The sequence below is a fragment of the Pinus tabuliformis genome, chromosome 1_1, assembly GCF_031772625.1.
Source record: "Pinus tabuliformis cultivar Carrire ecotype Pingquan chromosome 1_1, CPIR1, whole genome shotgun sequence".
Taxonomy (NCBI): domain Eukaryota; kingdom Viridiplantae; phylum Streptophyta; class Pinopsida; order Pinales; family Pinaceae; genus Pinus; species Pinus tabuliformis.
Genome location: NC_142297.1, coordinates 715,468,941 through 715,475,839, shown reverse-complemented (window position 1 = coordinate 715,475,839; position 6,899 = coordinate 715,468,941).

Here is a 6,899-nt window from a genome sequence, read left to right as displayed (position 1 = left end):
CGTTGGCTAATGGTGTGCAATGTTGGAGGGTTTTGATGCTGGAGGTCTTGAAGCATCTCCTGGAAGGCACACTTCTTCGATTAAGAAAGGGCACATATAGTGACAAGAAATCATCCTGGTTTGAGGATAGGTTTGGAACCGGTACATAGTTACTATATCCCTTTTTTTTTAGATGGAAAAAGAAGAAGAAAATGAAATGTAATACACTGTAAATGATTCGTGTTATAGGAGTGTTCGAAGATGCATATATCTCCCCAAATCAACAGCCATCAGCGTCAGAGTCCCCAGCTATGGAACAATGCCATCCTTTGAATACATTTTTATGGGATGTAGCAATAGATTAACCAAAACATATAGGAATTGATGGAAATGAAACATACAAATAGATTGAAAAATAGATGATGCGATTTCTTCTTTTGAATGAATTTCCCATCTGTTTTTCACATAGTGAAACTGGTGTTCACAAAGGCCAACGTTGGATCAGGTAGGTTTCTATGTGAGTCCACTTGTCTCGACAATTTCAAATTTTCTATTCTCAAGAAATTTGATACACCTTGGTAAATCTCATTTATTTTTATTTTGTTTTATTTTTTGCGTAAAAAAACAAAAACGTTGGCTCTTGCCGAGTTTGGTTTCTGGTAATTTATTGATTCAATCTTTAATTCAAAAGATATGGATATAAGTGAGATAATGTTCAGGAAACATATTAAGCGAAACCAAGCAAATATCAGATTACACTTTGGGATTGTAAGAGACAAATTGGTAAGCAAAATATGAAAATAATCTAGGATGGACCTTCTACATGTGGGAAGCACTCCATTGTGTTATCTGATGTACAGACAGTGAGAGGTGGTCTGCATTATATCATTTAAAATCTCATAGAATATTAAAGATCCAATAAATTGGATGCGATAAGGAACAGATTTTGGGTAAAAGTTGCCAACAACAAGCTGAATTTGTCAGCAACTTCAATAGGAAAAATAATGAATTTCAATTATGAATGCAATTCTCTAAAATTATGAACTTAGTTTGATTAAGCAGTTAAGGCAGTTGTTATTGCAGGTTATTCAATGGTCAAAGCAAAATTCCTGAGAGTTGTACCACACATACATGAAAAAATTGGCTGAATGCTATTGGCAGACCCAAGTAACGCCAGAAACCTAGGCCTGATAACCTTAGTATCCTGTAATTAAAGATCTCAAATGATAGAAATCTAGACAGGGAGAAGGTAATTGGACTGTTGACAAGGGGTCAATAATATGATCTATCGTGTATACAACTTTGTTGCTACTTTCTGCAACAGAGAAGAAATTGAAGTCAACTCCAGGGAGAGATTCTGCTTGCAGGAAGGGACGAAAGGTTTTACATTAATGTCCATCAATGACCAATAAGTAATAAATGAGACTAAAGATGGATCATGTTAAGTACCTCAAGGAAGTACCTATGCCATCTTGGAAAAAAACACAAAATGTAAATATACAAAATGTAAGCGTACAAGCACCATAAAAAAAAAGTATACAACATAACATATGGCTGCAAGATAGAGGGATGCCATTGAAAGCTTTACTGCTACCAATAGACAAGAATGCCATCTCCTTTCATAGTTGTATGTATGAAGATGCCATGTGAAGAAGAGCATGTAGCTTTGGAAGGATGAGAGGAGGAGAATATGATAAAGATGAATGTGAGTGTGATGAGTTTCTTATAACCAAATGATGTAACCTTTTTTTTAAAGGAGGTAGGCTTCAAGGTCTAGATTTTGAACCTATGCTCTGATACCACATGTGAGGCTCCATCCTAGGGTCCTCTACCAAAACTAAATTCTCTAATTTCAAATACAATAAATGGGCAATAATTTATTGGCAACTTTAAAAAAAAGAAGAAAAAATACCATTTAAATTTTATTTCCTACAATTAAATAGTGAGCATTTCATTTCAATCACTTACATGAGTAATCTATGAATAGAGGAATACCTGTCTCGATAGCCTAGTTGAGATGCCCCTGAGCTCCTGATCCAGCTGAGATGCTCCTCTTGACTACCAACTGGATTTACCTCCCAGCCAACTAGGAAGCATTTCCTAGCCTAGGAAACCTCTACAGGTTCCCTAGCCCTCCAAGCCCAAGTCCAACCAGATGTAGTGTGTGTCCAAGATAACAATACTCTCCTTCTCTCCCTTCTCCCTTCTCCACCTTCCTCCCAAAACAAATCCTCCAAAACCACAACCAAACCAAAACAAAAGCAAGACCAAGGATCCCCCCTCCTCCCCTCATCCTTCCCCTTTTATGCCCCCTTCCCTTCTCCACCTCAACCACCTCTCATTAATGTCATAACTTCTCCCTCATCCTTACATTTGACTTCTCTTCTCCCAAGTAAACATGAGAGGACATTTGGGGATGTGATATGAATATAAAATTGGGTAATTAATTGGAGAGGACCATGTCTTCTCCCAAGTAAATATTTTGGGGATGAGAGATGAATATATAAATTGGTAATTAATTGGAGAGGACCATGTCTTCTCCCAAGTAAATGTGAGAGGACATTTTGGGAATGAGAGATGAATATATAAATTGGTAATTAATTGGAGAGGACCATGTCTTCTCCCAAGTAAATATGAGAGGACATTTTGGGAATGAGGTATGAATATATATAATTTGGTAATTAATTGGAGAGGACCATGTCTTCTCCCAAGTAAATATGAGAGGACATTTTGGGAATGAGTTATATGTATATATATATATATATATATATATATATATATATTGGTAATTAATTGGAGAGGACTATGTCTTCTCAAAATTTGAAAATTTGGGGAGGTAAATTGGGAATAATAACAAAATTTATATCAGTACTGAATTTACAATTTTACCAATGTAGGTATGTACCAATATTTCTTGATAATTATAAGTCATTATTTTAAGGTGATTTAAACCCTAGCAAAATTTTCATGATAATATTAAGTAGGAATTACAGGGAGGGGTATGTGATATCACTTCAAGAGTACTTGTGCCACATGGGTGAAGGTAGAAGGTAACATCCATTGATTGTGGGAGGAGTCCATACATTAAACCATATCGATGAGTGGTAACATCCCTTATTTGAAATAGCCAAGTTACATAACACCTTAATACTATTTGCAACACTTTTTACACCTTACATGTCCCTTATCAAATATTCATCGAATTCAACATTACCAAATGTCTACAACATATGTTATTTTGTCTAGCCTCTAATAGCATTGATCCTTTTATTTGAACTTAAATCTTGAACCATAGCTAGGGGTGAAGTAGTACCTTTTTCCTCTATATGATAATTTTATTGAATATTTTCATTTATATTATCTTCACCAACTAATTGGTTTATCTCTTCATTTGAGGCATGTTTTTCTAGGTGGGTACCCCTAGTCATTAATCTTCTTTCCATTCTTATACTAGCAACATAATTCCCTCTTACCATCATTGAAAAAACATATAAACATACTAATGATAAGAACATACAAGTAATTTCACTGAGATGCACTCTACAACCCAGTATAAGGGAGGTGTAGGTGTAATGTAATGTAATGCAGGGAAGTATGTCAACATTTTTTAAATGTCGAGAATATATATATATATATATATATATATATATATATATATATATATATATATATATATATATATATATATATATATATATATATATATATGAGATGTGTAGGTGTAATGTAAGGAAGTAAGTAAGTAAGTAAGATGTAAAATGTAAAATGTAAGGGGAGATAATGACAGAGTTGGAGGGTGAAGAAACATAGGGAGGTGGGAAAGTAAAGGAGAGATATGAAGGAAGGGAGAGAGAATGATAGAGGAAGAGAGAGATAGATGAAGTTGAAAGGGGAGAGAGGGGGAGGGAAGAAGAAAGACATAGAGAGAAAGGTGGAGAGAGAGAGGGAATGACCAGGGAGAAATGGAGAGAGTGTGGGGAAGAGAGGAGAGAAAGAGGGAAGAGAAAGAGAATGAGAGAGAGGGAGAGAATGAATAGATATATAGGGAAGGGGAAGAGAGAGGGGGCAAGAGGAAGAGGGAAGGAAAGAGAGATATATAAATATGGAGAGAAACTATGTATACTTGGGGAGTGAGATAGAGAGACAAAGAAGGATAGGTGGAGAGAGATAGGTATATATATGGAGTAGGGATTGTTAGCACTTTGTAATTCCTCCAAGATGAGTTGGGAACCCAAAGGTAACCACAAACCAATCTTTAGAGCTGGAAGCTAACCCTTCTAAACCCAGAGAAGGATCTCTCTTATGGAATCCTCTGAATCTTAGGCTAGGTCTATAGATTAAGGCAGAATAATTTCAACAGTTTGATGGTAGAGGAGAGGGAAAACACATTGGGCATGGAATCATTTTAAGCTAATGAATTTCAGTGAGTAGATGGGAAAATGAAAGATCCTTACACAAAGGCAAGGTAGGAAATCCTTATGGTATCTTTGTCAAATTTCGTTATAGAGAGGTGAGTAGAGGAACAATGAAATTTATAATATCTAAATCATCTAGCTAAGGATTAATTTTAGATATTACGATGTTTAGATACTTATAGCAGAGTACCTTAAAGTGAATTCTGAAATAATTTATTTTAATTAAACACTAAATATATAAAATTTAAGCATGGATATAATCGAATGTAAAGAAACATAAACATGCGATAAACATCACCATAAATGATTGACACATGAATCCCTGAACAAGTAGAATTCAACCTTCGTCATTCACTAAAATTTTAAATAAAATTATACAATGCACATTGTCTCGTCTCTCACAGACATTAAACAAATTCCAAAAAAACCCTTTTTTATCTTCCTTCATCCCAGATATATATATTATATCCTACGGAAGTTGAAATCCATCCTTTTTCCAATGTTAGGAAGAGGTTAAAATACTTTATGAATAAAATATTTGTAAAATCTTCCCATATCCTACTATCTAGGGTTTGATTTTTGACTAACTAAAAATATGTTAAATTAAAATTAAATCATGGGATTTGGTAGAAAAATCTTCAAAATACATCGTCCAAATCAATTCGGAGCCAATTATGCCAAGTTGGAGGTCCAGCAAGTCAAATTCCAAAAAATTCTAGAACTATGTCAAAAAATCTGGCTTGGCGACATTGTGAAAATGAGTCTCAAAGTGACACATCTAATTCGAAAAATGTAACACCTGTGTAAAAACTAATATCTTTTTATTTATTAATCTTGTTTTTGTGAGAAACCTCTCTCTGGTTTAGAAAATTCATCTCCAGCCCCTTAGAAACCGCGCCCAAAGATCATGACTAAAATAGGAAATGACGAAATCTGAAACATACACTATAAAGTTTAATTTGAATCTTCCAATATATGAAACTTGTGAAGAAAGTTAGGGAGGTTCTTGTTATTTATCTCGTTCTTGACAAAAACCTCTTTTGGTTTTTCCAAATCCATTTCCAGTTGTTCAAATTATGATTTTGAAAATGATGACAAAAATAACCTGTGCGCAATGAACTTCCTTTTCATACACCTATGACTAAAATTTCACATATAAAACCTATGGATGTGAATTTTAACAAGACACTTAAGGAAAATTTTCATAACCATATAAACTTTTTTCAAGAATTCTGGAGTCGGTTTGAATGGTTAAATTGTTGACTGTGTAGAAGCACAACAAATTTGTTGCGTTACTTCTTTCTTCAGAAAAAATGTAGAAATAAAACACAACAAATTCATCATTTTCATGTTCCTAATCATGTCCTATACTTATGAGTGTTTCAAACAGGTGGAAGACAACTCCCTAAACATAAAATACCTATTAAAAAACATATATCCAAATTTCAAACCTCCCTTCTTGAAAATCATCACCTACAACAAAAGCACAACAACTAAGTGCAACAAATTTCACTTGCATGAGTTTGACTAAATGTTGAAGTCTCTAACCGAGTAAAATAGTTTATGGATGATGTTTAAAATCTCTAATACCTTCTTGGACCTCCATACATATGAAATAGTTCCAAAAACCTTGATCGTTTACTAAATCTTAATGCCTTTGAGAGTGGTGCAACAAATCCCCTGCAGCCAAAATGCAACAACTTCTTGTTTGATTTCCAGGGCATCTCAAGGGGATGAGTAACATGTTGAATGGGTTTCTTGAAAGCCAAAAAATGCCTTTATAATCCTCCATGTGGTCCAAGACTCCCTTTAACTTCAATGATGCCTTTTTAAATCATAATTTTCAAGCACATCGCAAAGGAGAAGTGCAACTACAACTTTTGGTGACAAGGATATGATGTTTTATCTAATTTGACGTTTCTAATAACTGAAAATACACCACTAACTTGACTCAATGATGAAAAAATGAAACCCACTATCATCTTTATTCATGACTTGGATGGCACATTAACCCTATACTTGCTAAACCTAGATCTTTTAAGACATTAAGAACTTGATTTATTTTAGCACTCAAACTTTAGTATATCCTATCCTGAATTGACACTCTTCACAAAAAGTAAGAACTTGATCTCTATGAGATCATAGAAACACTTTAAAAATTGACCATAATAATAAAAATACCAAAATTGATTTTGATTACTATAACATAGGAATCTAATATTGGTTCCAATGGGGATGTCATCCTCCCTGTGAGTTTCCAAAGAACACCATAGACTAGTAGCCTGATCCATTGGGTTTCTCCCAAACCGACAACATGTCCCCCTCTGCAAGCCTAAGAACCAAAACTGAAATCTAAACTGAACTGTACACTAGAACTATACATGCTGTAAACTGAAATTTGAAACTGTTGAAAATTGAAGCTGAAAACTACTGAAAACTGAAACTGAAATCTGCTACAAATCATGCTCATAGTGTTGATCTTATTATCACACCATTTCCTACTCT